The sequence below is a fragment of the Macaca nemestrina genome, chromosome 8, assembly GCF_043159975.1.
Source record: "Macaca nemestrina isolate mMacNem1 chromosome 8, mMacNem.hap1, whole genome shotgun sequence".
Lineage (NCBI taxonomy): Eukaryota > Metazoa > Chordata > Mammalia > Primates > Cercopithecidae > Macaca > Macaca nemestrina.
In genome coordinates this window covers 5,326,169-5,350,653 of record NC_092132.1, presented here as the reverse complement: position 1 = coordinate 5,350,653, position 24,485 = coordinate 5,326,169, and the positions used below count along the sequence as shown (strand labels likewise).

Genomic DNA, 24,485 nt, shown 5'->3' with positions numbered 1-24,485 from the left:
CCTTCCTCATTCCCCTTCCTTCCTCCCTGGAAGCAAGCAGGATGCCCAGAAGCTCAGTAACCATCAGGGACACTGAGGACAAAAACCACAGGCTGTGGCTGGCAAAGCAGGGTCGGGGGTGCTTGAGAGCCACATCCTTGAGTGGTCGTGGCAGCCCTGCACTGCCAGCCTCCCTCTAGCCGTGTGAACTCCATGCAAAGTGGAAAAATCCAGCCCCACACGCGCCGTCTGTGTCCGTCATCATCTGATAGGTTAACGTTACAGTTGAATACTTGCCGAAAACTCATACGGTATCTCAGACACCAAGTATCACAGTCAGCACATAACAGGTCATCAATAAATGTCTGCTGAGCTCAGTGGATGGCTGCACCCACGACAGGACAGACAGAGATGACAGTAACTGAACAGAGGCCATTCTTCTTGGAAGAGCAGGGTAAACAGTTTTCATGGGGGGAGAAAACTAAGAGAAAAAGATCTGTGCTCTGGGTCATTATTAGCCTAGTGTGACTTCAAAACATGGCCTTCCAAAGGGCATTTGAATTCTCAAATGTATTTCTCCAAGTAGGAGGCAAGGCTTCGCTGGCTGTTAAAGGAAAGTCCGGTCAAAGGAAAGGGACAATCGCCTGTGACTTCATCACAACAGCCTTGGGGGTAGTCCGTGGAGCCCCAGCTGCGCTGAGACGGAGGCTCAGGAGAGGACAGGCATGCTGCTGTGATGCCTCAGGCCCTGGGTGCAGAGCTCGAAACCCCTGGCTTTTCCCGATAGATGTGGACCTCTATTCATTCCAAAGCCACACATGTCCTCGGCAATTCCCAGAGAGGGGAAGTGAGGCACAGGGGGTGCAGTGACAGGCCCAGAAGTTCACGCACACACATATACACTCTCACACACGTGCACGCACGCACACACAAGTATGACTTTGTCAAAAGGACACAGGGCATCTGTGAAATATCAATTTCTCAGAACATGGGCATGTGACCTGCTCTCAGGGGGAAAGCGGCAGCATGTCACCATTTCTTTTTCTCTTTTTTTTTTTTTGACAGAGTCTCACTCTTGTCACCCAGGCTGCAGTGCAGTGGCACGATCTTGGCTCACTGCAACCTTCACCTCCTGGGCTCAAGCAATTATCCTGCTTCAGCCTCCTGAGTAACTGGGATTATAGGTGCCCGCCACCATGCCCAGGTAATTTTTGTATTTTTAGTAGAGACGGGGTTTCGCCATGATGGCCAGGCTGGTCTCAAACTCCTAACCTCAGGTGATCTGCCCGCCTTGGCCTCCCAAAGTGTTGGGATTACAGGTGTAAGCCACGGCGCCCGGCCGTATGTCACCATTTATATCATGTAGCACACCGTCAACAGGGTGCCGCACACCTTGAGATGACAGCTCCCGTCAGTTGAGTCTGGGTTTTCTGGGTGGGGCTGTCTTCCCCAGAGGTTTGGCGCTTGGAAAACATTCATTAGCTCTGACAGCTGCCTACAAGAGGCCTCTTCGCTCAGCTCACAGAAAAATGAGCTTCCGAGAATGAAGATCTATTCCTCTGTTGTCACAACTTCATGAAATCTTTAATCACAGCAAAATCTTTCATCAGAAAAGGGAACTCGTAAAACATTTATCAGAGGAGGAAAATTGAAGTGATTTTTTAAAAGCCTGGAATAAAAGGTTCAAATATATTTTGTTTTCACTCACAGAATAGAGTGCTTAGGAAACGGCACAGGAATGAGCAGCATCGATACACAATGCGTTTCTGTCCTCTTGCTCTTCTTTTTTCTGACTCACTGTCTGAGTGTGGGGGCGTCTGGATCTAGTGTTTCTATTCCTTCTAATTGTTGACATGATGATGTATTGGTGGAGCTTGGCTTCCTATCTGTTATTCATAAGTTTCCTTTCCCAGACTGCAGCACCGGTTTGTGCCATCATAATGTCATTTATTCTATGTACCTTTCCATATGGCTCTGGATGCTTGGTTTTAAGGCTGATGCTCTGAGCATATGGTTTACCTTAATTCTTGTTTGCTTTTTGGGTTTGCTTGTTTACTTTCTGGACACATCTATCTGAAGTATGGGAAAATCCAAGAAAGCTTCCCAGAAGAGCTAAGACCAGGGCGAGTCTCTGAAGGGGACAGACATGTTTGCCTGGCTTAGAAGAGACAAGGGAACAAAGCCCCGGCAGCATGGAGGGGCCCAGTTATTTTGGGAATCTGGAGTCAGGTTGAGTGTGGGAGACCAGGCTGCCAGGTGAAAAAAAGAAGTCCTTTTTCAGCAGAGAGAGCAGTTATGTATTAATAAAACCACTTTGATAACAGTGAGTGGACACTATATCCCAAATTGGATATTTTATTAATTATTTCATCCAACAAATACCTCCTGAGGAACTGAATGAGAAAGACAAGATCCCTACATTCGTGGCTATTATACTCTTGTGAGGGAAAAGGACGGGACTGACGGGGTTGTTTTAAAAAATAAAATTTGCTGTCATTTTTTATAAAATTTAAAAAAAAAGTTGAGAAAGATTGTTGAATAAAAGATTAAGGCACACAATCAATACCAGTCGTACACATCAACTAAAAACAATTACAATACAAACTTTTTGAGAAAATACATTTATAATAGCAACACAGTCCACAACGCAAGTAGAAATAAATCTAACAAAATATACGCATGATATTTATGTAAAAAAATTATAAATTCATGGAACAATATTAACGAAGAAAAATAAGTGTAGAGATGTACAGGCTGAGTATCCCTTATCTGAAATGTGTGGATCAGATGTGTTTCAAATTTTGGGTTTTTTAAGATTTTTGAATACTTGAATTATACTCATGAAGTGAGCATCCCAAATCCAAAAATCTGAGATGCAAAACACTCCAATGAACATTTCCTTCGAGCATCATGTCAGTGCTCAAAAAGTTTTGAATTTTGGAGCATTTCAAGTTTTGGGATGCTCAACCCACGTTATGTTCAAAGATGGAAAGACTTAATATTTTTAAAGAAGTTATCTCTTTCCAAATTTCTATAAACTCAGTGCAACTCAATAAGAAAAATCCCAGCAGGGTTTTGTTAAAACAATGATGTGGGCGGTTTCTGGAAGGAATCTGGCCTACTAGATGTCAGGAATTGTTATAAAGCTGTAATCATGAAGACAGTCGCACTTGGGGCAGTGACAGAGAAATGCGTTAGTGAAAGAAAAGATAGCCACAAAGGAGACCCATGAATATAAGGAAACTGGAGAGATGATTGTATTGGTGGTGTTGATTAATTAGGACAAGATTCATCAAATAGTGCTGGGAAAAATGATTAAGAAGGAAGACAGAAAATTAGATCCCTACCTCACATCATATATAAAAATAAATTCCAAACAGAATGAATAGCTAAATATACAAAAACAATATTTAAAAATCTTTAGAAAAAATATAGATGAACAGTTCATGACCTTGGAAAAAAGAAAGATTTCTCAAATGAGTTACAATACATATAAAATATAAGGGAAAAGAATAAAATGTTTGGCTGCATTAAAATTAAGAATTTTGGTACAACGAAAAACATCAAAAATCAAAGCAAAGACAAGCTTCATTTTTAATGTGTTGCAAATATATTTTCACAGGCATTTGCAACACATTAAATTGACTAAGGATTAGAATTCTCAATTTATAGAGAACTCCTATAAATCAATAAGAAAGAAATGACCCAATAGAAAATCAAGCAAAGGACAAGAACCAACAATTCAAAGTAGGGGAAACCCAATGACCAATAAACAAGAACAGAAGCTCAATCCAACTAGTAGTTAGAGAAATGGAAATAAACCTAAAAGTATTCTTTCTCACCCAACCTATTGGAAATATTTTTAAAGTGTCCCAGTACCAAGTGTTGGTCAAGCTATAGATCAATAGGAAATATGGGAATTCTTGTCACTGCTGGTAGGGATACAAATTGGTACAACTCCTTCAGAGAGAAAAAGTTGGACCTAACAATTCCATTTGTAGCTGCCTGTCTTGGATCAACACAGTTTGGCAAAAGGGCACATTCGAAAGTGTTCAATGCAACATTGTTTATAAAAGTAAAGAACTGCTTTTAACTAAGTGCACATCAACTGGGGAGTAGATGCAGACATGCAATGGTCGAGTTATATGATGGAAACCTATGCAGAGGTGACAATGAATTTAAAAGAACTATATGCCCCACCACAAAGTTCAAGTTAAAACTCCTGGGTAAATAAGTTGCAGAAGATATCATACAATATATGTACATCAAATTTTTAAAATATGTTTTAAAATACTCGATATTGTCTATAAACATCACATTTAAGAGTGGTCATTCATGCTAAGAGAGTGAGAGACACAGTGTGGAAGAATATACAGAGCTTTAACAGCATATTTTTATTTCTTTAAATTAAAAACATAAAAGCAAATATAGTGAAATATTAAAAATGGATGAGTCTGTATGGTAGATGAATTGATACCTCCTAGACCTTTATTTATGTTTCTTTTACTTGAAATGTCTTATAAAAAGTTACTTTTAAAGTCACTTAGAATACTGTTAGCCTGGGATCCCCCCAGAAAGCAGAGCCTGAGAAAAAGGGTTTGCACAGAGCTAGTGCTTAGGGAAGGGATGCCAGGAAGCAGGTAGAGTGGGCAGAGTGGGGCAGCAGAGGAAAAGGCGATGACAGAGGGCACGTTGCTATGCTTCACTGAGCTGGCGGCCCTGTGGGCAGCTGGGGCTCAATCATCGTCCTTCTGTGGAGCTGAGAGGACTGTGCTTCACACTGTGTGCCTGAGGCACAGAAGAGGAAATAATTGCTCTCCCAACTCTTTCCCTCACTAGTCAAGCTTTCCCCCAGAGGGGTCAATTCTCTCACACTTCATCCATGAATTGTGCAGAGAGACTACCCATGGCCACCCAAACCTACAGCCTCAGAGAAGGCAGTTACAATATTCCAGAAAGCAAGAGATGCTCAGCACCGCTAAGGTAAGGTGCTGTCAGGTGACACCTGAATAAATTTGGTTGCCACGACAATAGCTAGTCTAAAAGTGGGCTACTATATGAGGCAGGGCAGAAGACATGTATGACACAAATATTTTTAAAAATTAAGTGAATCTCTTGACAACATTAACAAAGATGTTTTAAAATGACTTCAGATTTGATGGCAAACAAGAGCCTCTCTGAAGAAATGATGTTTCAGTTAGGAATCCAACGACAAGAAAGCAATCATGTGATGGTCCTGGAGGATAGCTTTCCAGAGAGAATGAGCAGTTAATGCAAAAATCGTAAGGCACAGTGTGATCAAGGAACAGAACAAGCAGAGAGTGGTGTAGGAGTAAAAACAGAGGAAAGGTCATGGGGAAATATTCATATTTCATTCCAAGCATAATGGGAAGCTATTTTGAGAGTTTTAAGCAGATGAGTGACATGAATTGGTTTGTGTTAAAAAAAAAAAAAATGGTGAGTTCCAATTCTGGAAAAGATGGAGTAAGCACAATCTACCCTGTCTCTCCCACTGAATGCAACTATAAATCATAGAATGCACTGAGCTGAAGATGAAGACTCAAAAAATAAATGTTAGAAGGTGGATCACAGTAGGAGCCAGAAACTGAAGTTATTCTGAACTGGCAGTGAGCTGCATCTCTCTCCAGTACCACCAGGCCTCAACTGAAAGGCAGCATGGAGTCCAGAGGCATGCCCTGGGTATAGCCAGACAGAGCTCCAAGGGCAGCCTCTCTTCCTGGTCCAACAAGTGGGAAAAGGCACTATGAAGGGCCACAGAAAGTAGGAGAACCCTTGAGTCTTTTCCTTTTTTTCTTCCCTTTTCTCCCAGCCCAGCCTCAAAGCAAACCACAGGAGATAATGACACCAGAGCAGTCTTGGCGGGACAGGTCACACACCTCCCTGATACAAACCACCTCACTGACTCAGAGAGCTGAGGTCCCAAAACCATGGGGCCAGTTTGCATCACTCTGATTTCCTTCTCTGCGCCTCTGGGCAGTCCGTCCTCCATGTAGACACACAGAGGGGGAAGCTCTCATCCTGGCTTTGTAGCAGGCACATAGGGATAGGAGTCCCCAGTACCTTGGGAATATTTCAGAAAGGAGATTGATTCAGAGAGCAAATAAAGTCATGCATGACCTCCTAAGCTCACCAGGGAGCTGAGCTTGAGAGAATCAGACCCTCAAGAGCAAACCATGGGCTTTGATAACTGTTCCCCAGGCAAGAATGCTGACGGGAACTCACATGAGGCTGATCCAAGGAGCACCACAAATGCTTTGAAACTGGAACTGCAGCACAGCCTGCAAAAGGTACTCTGCTTAAAAAAAAAAAAAAAGTACCAACACTTTCCTCAGTATTCAAACAAGACCCCAATGGTTCCCGATATTACAGTCAAGATGTCCAGAATACGATCTAAAATAACTCAACACAGAAAGAATAAGGAAAAATATCAAGTCACGAGGAAAAAGCAAATAACAGACAATAACTTGAAGATGACTGTCTTATTAGAAAGAGACTTTAAATGCATTCCAAGAAGTGACCATACTTGAAATAAGTGAAAAGATGGAAAATCTCAGCAAAAAAAAAAAGGAAGAAGATATAAAAAAGAACCAGAAAAACTTAAGCAAAAAAAAAAAAAAAAGAAAAAAAGAAAAATTCACCAGATGGTGAATTATCTTAGTAACTGATAGGACAAGTACACATAAAATCAGAAAGAATATAAGATAAACAAAATTACCATTGACCACCCAGACCTCACTAATACTGAGAGAACATTCCACCCAAAAGCAGCAGGATACTCACTACCCAAGTGTACATGCAATATTACCAACAATCACATTCCAAGACCACGGGTCAGGGAGGGGGACTCTAACAACTGTAAAATGAAAATCACACAATGTGTTTTTGGGACCACTAAGGAATTAAACAAGTCAATATGAAGACAGATTAACAAATCATCCAATGGAAACAACAGGGAAAAAAAAAGACAGAAAAAAAGAAACACTCTTACGGGACAACAAAACGTCTAAAAATCACGTCACAGGAGACTAAGAAGCAAAGAAGAAAATAACACGCCATTTTTACATAAATAATGGCCGCACCCCCCCAAAAAAATTTGGCAAACGACATAAACAGACTCAGAACCCAGAAAGGTTTTTGCTTTTGTTGCCGTTGTTATTTTGTTTGTTTGCTTTTGAGACAGAGTCTCGCTCTGTCACCCAGGTTGGAGTGCAACGGCGCGATCTCGGCTCACTGCAACCTCTGCCTCTGGTTTCAAGCAATTCTCCTGCCTCAGCCTCCTGAGTAGCTGGGACTACAGACACACGTCACTACACCCAGCTAAATGCTTTTTATGGTATTTTTAGTAGAGATGGGTTTTTGCCACGTTGGCCAGGCTGCTCTCCAATGGCTGACCGCAGGTGATCCAACTGCCTCTGCCTCCCAAAGTGCTGGGATTACGGGTGTGAGCCACCATGCCGGGCCCAAAACCTATTTTTTTTTTTAATCCTTGCCTGGAAACATAATCAAACTGTAGAAAGCTAAAGAACAGAAGCCACCTGGAAAGCTGCCAGAGCAAATAATGCATCCTGCACAGGGGAACAATGCATCCTACACAGAAGAGACAATGCATCCTACACAAATGAGACAATGCAGTCTACCCAGGGGAGACAGTGCATCCTACACACAGAGGACAATGCATCCTACACACAGAAGACAATGCATCCTACACAGAGGAGACAATGCATCCTACACAGAGGAGACAATGCATCCTGCACACAGGAGACAATGCATCCTACACAGAGGAGACAATGCATCCTACACAGAGGAGACAATGCATCCTGCACAGAGGAGACAGTGCATCCTACACAGAGGAGACAATGCATCCTACACAGAGGAGACAGTGCATCCTGCACAGAGGAGACAGTGCATCCTGCACAGAGGAGACAGTGCATCCTACACACAGGAGACAATGCATCCTACACACAGGAGACAATGCATCCTACACAGAGGAGACAGTGCATCCTACACAGAGGAGGCAATGCATCCTACGCAGAGGAGACAATGCATCCTGCACACAGAAGACAATGCATCCTGCACAGAGGAGACAATGCATCCTGCACAGAGGAGACAATGCATCCTACACACAGGAGACAATGCATCCTGCACAGAGGAGACAATGCATCCTGCACAGAGGAGACAATGCATCCTGCACAGAGGAGACAATGCATCCTACACAGAGGAGACAATGCATCCTACACAGAGGAGACAATGCATCCTACACAGAGGAGACAATGCATCCTACACACAGGAGACAATGCATCCTACACAGAGGAGACAATGCATCCTACACAGAGGAGACAATGCATCCTACACAGAGGAGACAGTGCATCCTACACAGAGGAGACAGTGCACCCTACACACAGGAGACAGTGCATCCTACACAGAGGAGACAGTGCATCCTACACACAGGAGACAGTGCATCCTACACAGGGGAGACAATGCATCCTACACACGGGAGACAATGCATCCTGCACAGAGGAGACAATGCATCCTACACAGAGGAGACAATGCATCCTACACAGAGGAGACAATGCACCCTACACACAGGAGACAATGCATCCTACACAGAGGAGACAATGCATCCTACACAGAGGAGACAATGCACCCTACACACAGGAGACAATGCATCCTACACAGAGGAGACAATGCATCCTACACAGAGGAGACAATGCATCCTACACACGGGAGACAATGCATCCTACACACGGGAGACAATGCATCCTACACACGGGAGACAATGCATCCTACACAGCGGAGACAATGCATCCTACACACGGGAGACAATGCATCCTATACAGAGGAGACAATGCACCCTACACAGGGGAGACAATGCACCCTACACAGAGGAGACAATGCATCCTACACAGGGGAGACAATGCACCCTACACAGAGGAGACAATGCATCCTACACACAGGAGACAGTGCATCCTACACACAGGAGACAGTGCATCTTACACAGGGGAAATGAAACAACAAATTTTTCTAAAGTCCGAAGGATCCTCATAAACAACCATGGAGGCCTGTAATCTCAGCACTTTGGGAGGCAGAGGCAGGTGCACCACAAGGTCAGGAGATCGAGACCATCCTGGCTAACACGGTAAAACCCCGTCTCTACTAAAAATACCAAATCAAAATTAGCCGGGCGTGGTGGCGGGTGCCTGTAGTCCCAGCTACTTGGGAGGCTGAGGCAGGAGAATGGCGTGAACCTGGGAGGCGGAGCTTGCAGTGAGCCAAGATTGCGCCACTGCACTCCAGCCTGGGCAACACAGCGAGACTCCATCTCGGGAAAAAAAAAAAAAAAAAAAACCTGGAGGGCAGAGAAAGTGAATCATTTTTAAAATGCTGAAAGAACAGAATGCCAACTCATAAGTCCATATCCATGAATGTATCTTTCAGGAATAAAAGTAAGAGTAAAGACATTCACAGATAAAGGAAAATTAAGAATGTCAGTCATCAGTATAACTTTTCTAAAAGAACTGGTAAAGAAAGTCCTTTAAACAAAAGGTGAATAATAATACAGGGAAACTTGAACACGAAGAAAAAAGAGCAACAAAAATGGTAAATATCTGGCTAAAATGTAATTTCCTATTAAGTTACTTAAAAGATATATGATGAGCTGGGCACGGTGGCTCACGCCTGTAATCCCAGCACTTTGGGAGGCCAAGGTGGGTGGATCACGAGGTCAGGAGATTGAGACCATCCTGGCTAACACAGTGAAACTCCGTCTTTACTAAAAATACAAAAACAAAAGCAGCCGGGCATGGTGGTAGGTGCCTATAGTCCCAGCTACTCGGGAGGCTGAGACAATGGCATGAACCCGGGAGGCAGAGCTTGCAGTGAGCCTAGATTGCACCACTGCATTCCAGTCTGGGCGACAGAGCAAGACTCTGTCTCAAAAAAAAAAAAAAAAAAAGATATATGATGATTACAAACAAAAATTATAACATTGGGTTTACAGTGTATACAGATGTAATACATTATACAACTAAGACATGGGGAAGGGAGAGATAAAAGAGCCTATATCTGAGATTCCACCAAGTGATAAAACACTATTTCTAAGTCAACTGTGAAAATCTAAGAGCACTTATTATACTCCCTAGATAAAACACTAAAACAGCTCTGCAAAGAGATAAAGTTAAAAGCACAATGCTTAAAAAAATCAAATAATTTAAAAGAACATAGAAAAGGAGAAATAGAACAATAAACAACAGAGGAATAAACAAAAGACAAACCAAAAATAAAATGATAGACCTCAATTCAAACACACCAAGAATTACATTACATACAAATGACCTAGTCTCATTAATAGACAGAGATTGCCAGAATGCATTTAAACAAAAAAGCACTCAGCTATATGCTATCTATAATAAATCCACTCTAAATATAATGGTATAGATACGTTAAAAGTAAAAGAATTATACCAAGAAAACACTAATCAAAAGAATACTGGACTGTTATATTAACATCAGACACTTAAAGAGGAGCATTACATAATGATAAAAGCATTAATTCACCAAGAATACACAATAATTATTAATGTGTATGAACCTAACTACAGAGTTTCAAAATACATGAAATAAAAAAGAAAACTGAAAGGATAAATGGACAAAATCACAATTAAGAGACTTCAACACTCTTCTCTCAGTAATTGACAGAACATAGACATGAAATCAATAAAGACATAAAAGTAATAACCACCACCAACCACTTCATACTGATTGATACTTAGTGAACACTCCACTCACCAAGAGCAGAATAAACACACTTCTCAAGCGCACAGCAACACTCAACAACGTAGACCATATTCTAGGCCACAGAAAAAATCTTAAACTCATTTAAAATATAAAGCATACAAAGTATGGTCTCTGACCAAAACAGAATTAACCTAGAATTCAATGGCAGAAGGAAAGCTAGAATATCTCCAACTATCTAGAAATTTAATCAACGCACTTCAAAATAACCCACTGTTCAAAGAGGAAGCCCCAATAGAAATAAAATACTTTGGAGTGAACAAAAATAAAATATGATATATCAAAATTCTGTGACTGGAGCTAAAGTAGTACTTAGAGAAAAATCTATATCATTAAGTGATTATATAAGAAGAAAGAATGGCTTCAAATCAGTAAGCCTATCTTCTATCTTAAGAAACCGGAAAAACATGGTACTGGTACCAACACAGAGATACAGGCCAATGGAACAGAACAGAGGCCTCGGAAATAACACCACACATCTACAACCATCTGATCTTTGACAAACCTGACAAAAACAAGCAACAGGAAAAGGATTTCCTATTTAATAAATGGTGCTGGGAAAACTGGTTAGCCGTATGTAGAAAGCTGAAACTGGATCCTTCCTTACATGGTATAAAAAAATTAACTCAAGATGGATTAAAGACTTAAATGTAAGACGTAAAACCATAAAAACTCTAGAAGAAAACTAGGCAATACCATTAGGGACATAGGCATGGGCAAAGACTTCATGACTAAAACACCAAAAGCAATGGCAACAAAAGCCAAAATAGACAAATGGGGTCTAGTTAAACTAAAGAGCTTCTGCACAGCAAAAGAAACTACCATCAGAGTGAACAGGCAACCTACAGAATGGGAGAAAATTTTTGCAATCTACCTATCTGACAAAGGGCTAATATCTAGAACCTACAAAGAACTTAAACTAATTTACAAGAAAAAAACAAACAATCACTTCGAAAAGTGGGCAAAGGACATGAACAGATACTTCTCAAAAGAAGACATTTATGCAGCCAACAGACATATGAAAAATGCTCATCATCACTGGCCATCAGAGAAATGCAAATCAAAACCACAATGAGATACCATCTCACGCCAGTTAGACTGGCGATCATTAAAAAGTCAGGAAACAACAGATGCTGGAGAGGATGTGGAGAAATAGAAATGCTTTTAGACTGTTGGTGGGAATGTAAATTCATTCAACCATTGTGGAAGACAGTGTGGCAATTCCTCAAGGATCTAGAACTAGAAATACCACTTGACCCAGCGATTCCATTACAGGGTATATACCCAAAGGATTATAAATCATGCTACTAAAAAGACACATGCACACATATGTTTATTGTGGCACTACTCACAATAGCAAAGACTTGGAACCAACCCAAATGTCCATCAATGATAGACTGGATTAAGAAAATGGGGCACATGGCTGGGCGTGGTGGCTCACGCCTGTAATCCCAGCACTTTGGGAGGCCAAGGCGGGCGGATCACGAGGTCAGGAGATCGAGACCATCCTGGCTAACATGGTGAAACCCCATCTCTACTAAAAATACAAAAAAATTAGCCAGGCGTGGTAGCGGGCGCCTGTAGTCCCAGCAACTCTGGAGGCTGAGGCAGGAGAATGGCATGAACCCGGGAGACAGAGCTTGCAGTGAGCTGAGATTGCGCCACTGCACTCCAGCCTGGGCGACAGAGCAAGTCTCCATCTCAAAAAAAAAAAAAAAAAAAAAAGAAAGAAAGAAAATGGGGCACATATACATCATGGAATACTATGCAGCCATAAAAAAGGATGAGTTTATGTCCTTTGCAGGGATATGGATGAAGCTGGAAACCATCATTCTAAGCAAATTATTGCAAGGACAGAAAACCAAATATCACATGTTCTCACTCACAGATGGGAGTTGAACAATGAGAACACATGGACACAGGGAGGAGAACATCACACACCAGGGCCTGTCGGGGGGTGGGGGGCTGGGAGAGGTATAGCATTAGGAGAAATACCTAACATAAATGACCAGTTGACGGGTGCAACAAACCAACATGGCACATGTATACATATGTAACAAACCTGCACACTGTGCACATGTACTCTAGAACTTAAAGTATAATAATAATAAAAAGAAAGCAGAAAAAGAACAAATGCTTAAAGGAAGCATAAGAAGGAGATAATAAAGGGCAGAAATGAATTAAAATGAAAGCAAATAGAAAAATATCAATAAACTTAAAAACCAATTCTTTAAAAAGATCAATATAATTGATAAACCTCTAGCCACAATTACAAAGGAAAAAGGAGAGAGAACACAAATGACCAGTATCATAAATAAACGAGGGAATACCACTTCAGCCGCAGACATTAGAAGGACAATAAGGAAAAACTACAAACGGCTCTACTCACATAAATGTGACAACTCAGATGAAATGGACGAGTTTCTTGGAAGTCACAAACTACAGAAATCCATCCAAGAAAGCACGTATCCACTGCTAGTAGTGATGGAAAATGGTACTACCATTCTGGAAAACAGCTAGCAGTTTCTTACAAAGTGAAAAACCCATCATATTCCAGTAATCCCAGTCCTAGGTATTTACCCTAGAGACATGAAAAGTTAAATTGGTAGCCTGAAAAGTCCTATATGTATTAAATAAATTAAATGTATTGTTTTGCAAATCATTCTGAAAAAGAAATCTCTATGCCCAGATTGTTTGCTTATGCATTCTACCAGGCATTTCAAAAAGAAACAATTCTATACAATCTCTCCCAGAAAACAGTAGAAGAAACACTTCTCGAAACATTTTATGAGGCCAGCATTATCTAACACCAAAACTAGACAAAGACAGAAGAAAAAACGACCACAAATACCCTTCATACCAATGATCCTCAACAAAGTTTTGATACCGAAAAAGCATCTGACAAAACTCAAATTTCATTCATGATTAAAAAAAAAAAAAAAAACACTCAACCATTAATAGAAAAAAAACTCTTAATCTTCAAAAATATGAATGCTAAAAAGTACAGAATTCAGATGAATAAAACCAAAGACCCACACAAACGGAAGTGTATGCAGTGCTCTCAGACCGGAAGGTGCAACATATGTACCAATTTTTCCCAAGTTAATCCATAGATTTAACAAAATTCCAATCAAAATCCTAGAATGACACTGTAGACGTAGACAATCTTATCTGAAGATTAATATGGAAATACAAAGAAACAATAGACAAAACCATTAAAAATGAAAGAAAAAAACACTGAGGACTCAAAGTTTTAGAGGATTTTACCCAATTTTCATAGTAAAAGACTTACTATAAGGTAGACTAACATAGTAGTAAAGACTTATTCTAGGGTACACTAATATAGTAGTAAGGACTTACTACAAGGTACACTAATCAGGACAGCGTTTGTATTGGTGAAAGAATATCCACGTAGTTCTCTGGAGCAGAGTAAAGTGTCCAGAAATAGAATTACACAGATACGGTCATTTTATTTTTGACTAAGAAGAGAATTCAGTGGAGAAGAGATAATCCATTCAACAAACAGTATTGAGACAACTGGATTCCACTTGTCAAAAAAAAAAAAAAAATAGTGAAAGAAATTTAAACTTCACAATTTATACAAAAGTTACTCAGAACACACAGGTAAATGCAATACAAAACTATATGATTTTACAAGAAAACATAAAAGAAAAAAAGCATAACCAAAAGTAGGATCCATAGAAGGAGAATTAGATTCATTAAAATTAAAAATATCTCTCTGTGAAAGACACTGTTAAATGAATGAAAAAGTTATGGAATTCAAGAAAACATGTAGAAATTACATATCAGATAAAGGACTTATATCTATAATATATTTAAAAAACTTTCGAAACTCAATTGCAGATGACATGATTGTATATTTAGAAAACCCCATTGTCTCAGCCCAAAATCTCCTTAAGCTGATAAGCAACTTCAGCAAAGCCTCAGGATACAAAATTAATGTGCAAAAATCACAAGCATTCTTATACACCAGTAACAGACAAACAGAGAGCCAAATCAGGAATGAACTTCCATTCACAATCGCTTCAAAGAGAATAAAATATCTAGGAATCCAACTTACAAGGGATGTAAAGGACCTCTTCAAGGAGAACTACAAACCACTGCTCAGTGAAATCAAAGAGGACACAAACAAATGGAAGAACATACCATGCTCATGGATAGGAAGAATCAATATCGTGAAAATGGCCATACTGCCCAAGGTAATTTATAGATTCAATGCCATCCCCATCAAGCTACCAATGAGTTTCTTCACAGAATTGGAAAAAACTGCTTTAAAGTTCATATGGAACCAAAAAAGAGCCCGCATCTCCAAGACAATCCTAAGTCAAAAGAACAAAGCTGGAGGCATCACGCTACCTGACTTCAAACTATACTACAAGGCTACAGTAACCAAAACAGCATGGTACTGGTACCAAAACAGAGATATAGACCAATGGAACAGAACAGAGTCCTCAGAAATAATACCACACACCTACAGCCATCTGACCTTTGACAAACCTGAGAGAAACAAGAAATGGGGAAAGGATTCCCTATTTAATAAATGGTGCTGGGAAAATTGGCTAGCCATAAGTAGAAAGCTGAAACTGGATCCTTTCCTTACTCCTTATACGAAAATTAATTCAAGATGGATTAGAGACTTAAATGTCAGACCTAATACCATAAAAATCCTAGAGGAAAACCTAGGTAGTACCATTCAGGACATAGGCATGGGCAAAGACTTCATGTCTAAAACACCAAAAGCAACGGCAGCAAAAGCCAAAATTGACAAATGGGATCTCATTAAACTAAAGAGCTTCTGCACAGCAAAAGAAACTACCATCAGAGTGAACAGGCAACCTACAGAATGGGAGAAAATTTTTGCAATCTACTCATCTGACAAAGGGCTAATATCCAGAACCTACAAAGAACTCAAACAAATTTACAAGAAAAAAACAAACAACCCCATCAAAAAGTGGGCAAAGGATATGAACAGACATTTCTCAAAAGAAGACATTCATACAGCCAACAGACACATGAAAAAATGCTCATCATCACTGGCCATCAGAGAAATGCAAATCAAAACCACAATGAGACACCATCTCACACCAGTTAGAATGGCGATCATTAAAAAGTCAGGAAACAACAGGTGCTGGAGAGGATGTGGAGAAATAGGAACACTTTTACACTGTTGGTGGGATTGTAAACTAGTTCAACCATTATGGAAAACAGTATGGCGATTCCTCAAGGATCTAGAACCAGATGTACCATATGACCCAGCCATCCCATTACTGGGTATATACCCAAAGGATTATAAATTATGCTGCTATAAAGACACATGCACACGTATGTTTATTGCAGCACTATTCACAATAGCAAAGACTTGGAATCAACCCAAATGTCCATCAGTGACAGATTGGATTAAGAAAATGTGGCACATATACACCATGGAATACTATGCAGCCATCAAAAAGGATGAGTTTGTGTCCTTTGTAGGGACATGGATGCAGCTGGAAACCATCATTCTTAGCAAACTATCACAAGAACAGAAAACCAAACACCGCATGTTCTCACTCATAGGTGGGAATTGAACAATGAGATCACTTGGACTCAGGAAGGGGAACATCACACACTGGGGCCTATCATGGGGAGGGGGGAGGGGGAAGGGGGGAGGGATTGCATTGGGAGTTATACCTGATGTAAATGACGAGTTGATGGGTGCAGCACACCAACATGGCACAAGTATACATATGTAACAAACCTGCACGTTATGCACATGTACCCTACAACTTAAAGTATAATAATAAATAAATTTTAAAAAAAAAAGAAAGTAAAAGACAACACAGAATGGGAGCAGATATTTGCAAGTCATTTATCTGAAAAGGATCTAGAATCCAGAATATAGAACCCTTACAACTCAAAAATAATTAGTCAATATTCGAGCAAAATATTGGTCAAAGGATGTGAATAGACGTCACTCCAGAGAAGATATACAAATGGCCAATAAGCACGTGAAAAGATGTTCAGCATCACTGGTTGCTTGGAAAATACAGGTCAAAACCAGCGTGAGATAGACTTCACAGCAACTAGGATGGCTATAATTTTTTTAAAAAAGAAAGGAAAGTGTCAGTGAGAATGTGGGGAAATTGGAACACATACACTGCTGATGAGAATGTAAAATGGTGCAGCTTTCAGTGGAAAATTGGCAGTTCCTCCAAAAGTAAAACATAAGACCACAAGACCCGGCAGTTCCACTCCTGCATATATACCCAAGAAAAACAGAATGCATATGTCCACACACAAACATGTATGTGAATGTTAACAGCAGCAGTATTCACAATAGCCAAAAAGTGAAAATCACCCAATGTATATCATCTGATAATGGATAAACATCGCACGTTCATACAATAAAAGAAACCTCAGATTTCCGTGCCAGGTGCTTGCTCTCTGTTTCCTGATCAGAGGTCCATCCGCACTGGGCTATGGCCGTCCATTCTGGCTGCTGAAGTGTAGGGGACGGAGGGAATTCCTTGTGGAGTGAAGCTTGATCAGTGGAACTGGATCAAGCAGGAAGGAACCAGGCAGATGACTTCTCCCTTTCTCCTTCCATGGGCTACACAAAGATGCAGGCCTTCCTCTTAATCTTCTACCGTTGTGACATGATTTGAGGTGGTGAGCAGCATAGTACCCTACAAGCACATTGCCTCCCGTTTTCTAGGCTTGCATCTTCCAAATAGTGTTAGGATACCAGGGAAGGGCATGGTAAGAGAAGAGAGAACATTCTGTTTCATATTGAATCTATTATTTTAGAAGACATATGACTATTTTGAGGTTATGTTCATTGGTTTTAGGTGAAAATCTGACTTGTGCATAAAAAGTCTGTCAAACTCATTCTTTGAAAAATGTTATTAAAAGTTTTTTTCTCTATGAAATAATACTTGCTCATTAAGATGTTTTGAACATGTAAATGAATATTAAAATACTCCCTAAATCCTAAAAAAAAAAAAAAAAAGAAAACAAATAACCTAATTGGGCAAAAAGACTTAAAAAGGTACTTTACCAAAAAGCCAGAAAGACAACAAATAAGCACATGAAGAAAGGATCAATGTCTTTCTCACTAAGAAAGCACAAATTAGGCCGGGTGCCGTGACTCATGCCTGTAATCCCAGCACTTTGGGAGGCTGAGGCAGGTGGATCACCTGAGGTCAGGAGTTTGAGACCAGCCTGGCCAACACGGTGAAACCCTATCTCTGCTAAAAATACAAAAAAATAACTGCGTGCGGTGCTGTGCGCCTATAGTCCCAGCTACTCAGGAGGCTAAGGCAGGAGAATCGCTTGAACCTGGGAGGCACAGGTTGCAGTAAGATGAGATCGCACCACTGTACTCCAGCCTGGGTGAAAGAGTGAGACCCTGTCACACACACACAAAAAAGTGCAAATTAAAACCACAGGATGATATCAATACATGCCTATTAAAATGGGTAGAAAAGTTTTTGAAAACTGACAATACCACACGCTGATGAGGAAACAGAGCACTTCTCCACTGCTAGTAGAGATGGAAAATGGTACTACCACTCTGGAAAACACCTTGGCAGTTTCTTACAAAGTTGAATAGTGAAAAATACATCATATAATCCAGCAATCCCAGTCCTAGGTATTTAACCTAGAGAAATGAAAAACTTAAATTCACAAGAATCACTCTACATGAGTATTTACAGCAGCTCGATTCATAATCACAAAAAGCTGGGAACAGCCCAAATGTCCTTTAAACAGTGACTGGATCCACAGGCCGTGATGTACCTGCACAACAGAAAGCAACTCAAAAATAAAAAGGATTAAACTGTTGATAGACTCAGTAACACAGACAGATCTCAGAATGCAGAATGAAAGAAGTCACTCCAAGAAAGGAACATACAGTATTATTCCATCTATAAGACATTCTGGAAAAGCCAAACTATAGAGATGGAAAATAGATCAGCATCGCCACAAGTGAGGGGTGGATGCAGAGCATGATTCTAAGTGGCAGTGTGGTGAAGTGTTGGGGGTACTGGAACTGTTCTTTGTCCTGACTGTGATGGATACACCAAGCTATTTGTGTTGCTCATAAAAGTTAGAACTCAAAAAATTGTGCACGAAAAAAGTTCATTTTACTCTATGTTAATTTTAAAAATATTTAAATCAATGCAATTAAAAAAACAAACATCATGATGAGCTTGAAGGACCACAGTACGTTAAGTTTACTCCAATACTGGACTTGTTACTTAATGGCTATAACATCATCAGCAAGTCATTTAATTTCTCTGAGTGTCAGTTTCCCCAGTCCTCCAATGGGGATAACAATGCCTATGTTATGGAATTATTAGGAGGCTCCAGTGAAAAAAAGTAAGTGAAAGTGCTTTGTAAAATCACAAGAAGAATACCACCATAAATATGGGGGGGGGGGGTGATTATTATTAGCTTGGTTGCTGTCAGCGGAGCTGCAAAACCTGCCAGCCAACAACTCAATATTGACTCAGCTAAAAATGAGTACCCGCCAAGGTCCAGCATGTCTAAAAACCATAGTGCCATGACTAGAAATCAAGTGGGACTCTCTTTTCCCCAAGTCTGATAGGTATCTCCAAGGCCTGCCAGGGTCCAGACACCAATGTTTGCCCACTCCCAGGAGTGTACTAAAGGGAATTAACGCAAAACTAAAACAGGTAGGGATGGCCATCCACACCTGTGTTCAAATTCACGTGATCTTTTAAAATTCTATAAGCCTGCCAATCTTCTTAATCGGTCTTCTTTCCAGAATAGGTAGTCAATATGAGACTGGAGAGCTTTTTCACATTTTAAGAAAGTCAGGGAGCCTAATTCACTCTGAAGTCCTGAGAAAACACAGAACAAAGAATCATAGGGTTTTCTGCTGATGTAACCTCACGCTTACCTCTGCCACACTGCTATGGAGCTTCCTGATCTCACAGAGGACTATGAATGACTGCCCATCTACCAGATCAGGGTTTCTGAAACATAGCACACCAACCACCGAAAACCAAATCCTCGGCTCTAGACAAGACTCAATGAGTCAAAACCTCTAGCAGTGACACCCAGGGACTCTGACCTTCTCTGAGTTTGGGCTTCACTGTGCAAGCTGAACCTGCAGAGTAGGAAGACACTGAAATCTCAATGGGGAAGGAACACCAGCACACAGCACCAGCACATGAAACACAGCAGCGTGGACACCAGTCAGGGAAGGTTCCAAAAGGAAGTGGCCCCTGTACTCACAAAGGCACTGAGTATGATTCTAAGCAGCAGCCTGCTGAAGTTTTGGGGGTAAACAAGCAGGTCTACTAGGGAGAGGGCTCTCTAGACACTGTGAACAGTGTGTGCAAAGGTCTCAAGCTAAATCAGCACTGCTTATTGGGAGGGAACTTCCAGGACCTTCCTCACAGGAGTGAGGAAACGTGGGTTTTGGGAAGACAAGGGAGAAGGGCTGGGTCGAATTATAGGAAGTTTTGGGTACCAAGCTCTAGAACTGGAACTTGACCTACAGATGATGGGAATCACTAAAAGACATTAAGAAAATAGAGGAAAAGGTCTTAGCCAAGGATGGTGGTACACACCTGTTGTTCCAGCTACATGGGACGCTGAAATAGAAGGATCTCTTCAGCCCAGGAGGTTGAGATTGCAGTGAACCATGATCACACTATTGTACTCTAGTCTGGGTGACAGTGAGACCCTGTCTAAAAAAAAAAAAAAAAAAGAAGAAAAAGGAGGAGGAGGAGGAGGAGGAGGAACAGGAGGAAGAGGAAGGAAAATGTCATGTATGTGTTTTAGAATACTTTGGCATCTACTGAGAGAAATAATTGAAAAGGAAGAAATTGAAGGTAAAGTGGCTTTGAAAAGTTGTCACAACTATTCAAGAAAGAAATTAGGAGGTTTGTCCTGGGGGACAAAGGTGACAAGCCTGAGTCAACACATGGCTATTCAAGTACAAATAACAGGTTTGGTGGCAGATGGGAATGTGGGGGCATTTCCCCATCAATGACTGACAAGCAACCCAGTCTTTGTGAAGTGTCGCTGAAGCTTTACGTTACTGAAGACAGGAAGGATAACTGTTTCTAACTTTTTAGTTGGTAAACTTTAAATATCATTTTTAAATCTTCCCTTAAGAGAAACAATTTGGAATGGCTGGAATCAAAAAGATAAATATAATAACAAATACTGGCAAGAATGTGCAGAAATCAGATACTCGTACACTATGGGAATGCAAAATGGTGCAACCGCTTTGGAAAACAATCGGGCAGCTCCTTAAACTATTAAAACATAGAGTTATAATATGATCCTGCAATTCTGCTCCTAGGTTTATACCCAAGAGAAATGAAAACATGCATCCACACAGAAACTTACACACGAATGTTCATAATAGCATTATTCACAATAGCAGAAAAGTGCAATCAACCCAAACGTCTGTCAACTAATGAACAAAATATATTATATCCATTCAACAGAAAAGTATTCAGGAAAAAGAAATAACATACTTATATGTAATTGTGGTCGAATCATGAAAACAACACGCCAAGTGAAAGAGGTTAGTCACATGTTGTTTCCATGTATATGAAATACCTAGAGTAAGTAAATCTAGAGAGACAGAAAGTAGATTAGCGGTAGATTAGTGGTTGCCTAGGGTGAGGGAGGGAAGTAGGGAAAAAGAGAATGACAGCAACAGGAACAGGGTTTCTTCTGGGAGGATGAAACGGGAGGATGAAAAGTTTTAAAATCAGATTGTTGTGATGGCTGAACAACTCTGAATATACTAAAATGTTGAATTATACAGTTTAAGTGGGTCAATTATGTGGCATGTAAATTATATTTCAATAAAGCTATTTAAAAAGAAGACCATTTGAGATCCTGAGTGTACAGGAAGCAGGGTCGCCCAGGAACCGGGGGAAGAGATCCACCAAACACAGTCATGGCGCACACAGCAATGCTTCATTTCTCAACCGACCCACACGTAGTGCCACAGTTGAACAAACAGTTGAAGCTGTGTTACACTGTCTAATTTGTGCCCCCGAGGGATCACTGGTTAAAGAGGAGAGCCATGACGAACGCACGTTAATGAGGGACATAACAATAACTCCGCAATTGTGCCTCCGGGTGACAGTTACCAGGTCTCTTGAGTTGCATTCATCTAATCAAAATCCATTTGCAGCACATCAAGACATTTGTAAGGCCTCAAAATACAACGTTTAAAACACAACGTATAATGATGATTATGTCCAATTTTGCTTTTTGTTTTCTGGGAATTAAGAAAATCCAAATTCACAAGAAATTATTTGTAGAAAAGTACTTGCAAATAACAACCTGAAATCATGTTTCATGCATCACCATTTGGAAATTAAACTCTACAGTGATTAAACAAAGAAACGAAGAGAACTTTAAAAATGTAAAATGCAAGAATTCCAAACATAAGTTTGAAAAGAAACTGACTAATTGATGATGTTGAACAATCTACCTTTCAACATACATTCAATCCCCAAACCAAGTATGGTATGCTTGTTTTTAATTGATGTTTATAAATCAGGCTTTGAAATATATTAAAAAGTATACAGTGCTTATTAATACAAATTCTTTAAATCTGTTCTTAATATTATTACTATTTTAAAACGAACTTTAATATTTAGTCATATACCAATCTAAAATAAAATATAGATCACATAAAATTCTTGCTTTTAATAGTAATATGCATCAGTAAAACATAAAATAGGTCCTCTCAAGACAGACCTGTGAGCACACACAGAATACTGTGAGGTCATTCACTAGGAGAGGGTGCAGCTGCTTGGATAACAAGTGGGTGACACATGGAACCTGGGAGCACTAGTTATGGAGTCAGTGTCAGTCCAGACGGAATATCAACCTGCTCCTGTCTTGTGGAGGCTGGGTCCCAGTTCCTGCCCTGCACAGAGCTACAATATAGTAATAATAGGAATGGCAACAAAATGTGTGTTCATCATCTCAGGGCACACAAGCCAACAGGTGAGGGATGGGATGAAGCAGATACATTGAATTGTTAAGTTCCTTTCCAACAAGAGGGCCTATGAATTGACCACGATGGCAATTTCAGGGCAGGGGGTGCTGTGTGGAGCCTGTGACACGGGTTCCAACTTGTTCTCCAGCCTCCTTTTCTCACAAAAGCAGGTCTCAGTGCAGATCTCGCAGCATCTCTTCTTCAGTCTTCCTTGGGATGCTTCTTAAAGCACAGCCCTGTCCCTCTCATCAACCACCACGAGGGATTTGCTGACTGCGCTGTTTCTCTGCAACTTCCACAACGAAGAGGATGAGCCCCTTACCTTGCCTGGAATATTCTTTCGGAGGATTTCTGAGAGGTAAAGCAGCCGCTGACGGCAGCATCCGGAGGATTAAATCACTGTCAAAGAGGAAGCAGGGCCACGGCTTGCTTGGCAGACCCAGCCTGGCTTGATGCTGCGCGTGCACGGGACAAACAGCAGGCACAGGGCACAAGGGTCGAGAGTAAACTCCGCCCTCACCTGCGCCTGTTGTGACCACCTGTCACCTCCTGGCCTCCTAAACCTTGTCTACATCCGATGTCTCATTATAGACACAGAATGATTTTTTTAAAAAACTTGCAAAGTTGATCAGACTTTTAAAATATCACAAAGGAGTCTTAACGTGGCACTTAAGATAATTCCTTTCAATATTTATTTTCTAAATATCCCAGCCACAGACCTGAGAGTTTATATCCCAGTAGGAAAGGTTGGGTATAGGGTGCATAGAATTTCCCCATACATCTGTTTCTTTTGCAATTACTTGTGAATCTGTAATTGTTTCAAAATAAGCCGAAAAAAATACGACATGGGTCTGAATCAAACCAAGAGAATCTAAAAACTGTTTCGATTTTTAATCATCTAAGGAGGGGAAGAGGGAAAAAGGTCTACATTCCTGTAGCTCCTTCCAGGGCTTAGAAGCGTAATGGAGGTGGACCGTTTTTCCCCTGCAGAAATGTACTTATCGTGAAAAAAAGGAAAGTCTTAGCCCTTGATACTTCAGAAGAGCATCCGTAGACTCCCCCATTTCTACAGTAGGTCAACCAACGCTTAGTATCACTTCTGTGGTTCAAATATGGTGCTCTTGTTATAACAGCAGACTGATATTGTCAAGACATCACAAGACAAATGAGCACTGGCCCAGTTTATTACGCTCATTTAAAAAAGTACAGTCAGCAAGGACCAGGACAACCAATCATGTATATGACTTACATGATCTAAATAAAAAATAGTGAGAAGTGTTTTACATTTATTTATACTTTGTACTTATTAATTTAGCAACAGATTTGCACAAACTGTTTCCCCTACCATCTTCCCCTTCTCATACACGACATCTCCATTTTCCCAGATTCTCAGGAAAAAGGCCTTGGAGTCACCACACCTCCTGTGAAATAGCAAGGCTTAGCCTACTTAATGTTTCTTCCAAGGATATCCAGAGCCTGACCATTCTTTCCACCTCGACCTGCTCCCATCCCAGAGTTACTGCGGCAGGACTGACACCCACTCCCACCTGTGGCGCTCTCCCATAGCAGCTCTTAGGCATTTCAGAGCACTTCCCACCTGCTACGCTGATGTTTGCTGTCTACACAACCTACTATATTTATGCTTCTCGCCTATCTCTCTCCACTCAAATATAAGCTCTTTGAGAGCATGA

At 40.6% G+C, this 24,485-nt stretch overlaps 1 protein-coding gene and 1 long non-coding RNA gene across 6 annotated transcripts in view; one reads left to right on the top strand and one right to left on the bottom strand.

Annotated features, from left to right (window-relative positions):
• The window catches only part of LOC105488384 (trafficking protein particle complex subunit 9), a 724,351-nt gene that overhangs the window by 252,934 nt on the left and 446,932 nt on the right, over nucleotides 1–24,485 (bottom strand). The window lies entirely within an intron of this gene.
• LOC139355736 (uncharacterized) lies at nucleotides 22,673–24,316 on the top strand. Its single transcript, XR_011606681.1, has 3 exons — nucleotides 22,673–22,802; nucleotides 22,965–23,152; nucleotides 24,180–24,316. It is a non-coding gene; the product is annotated as an uncharacterized lncRNA (long non-coding RNA).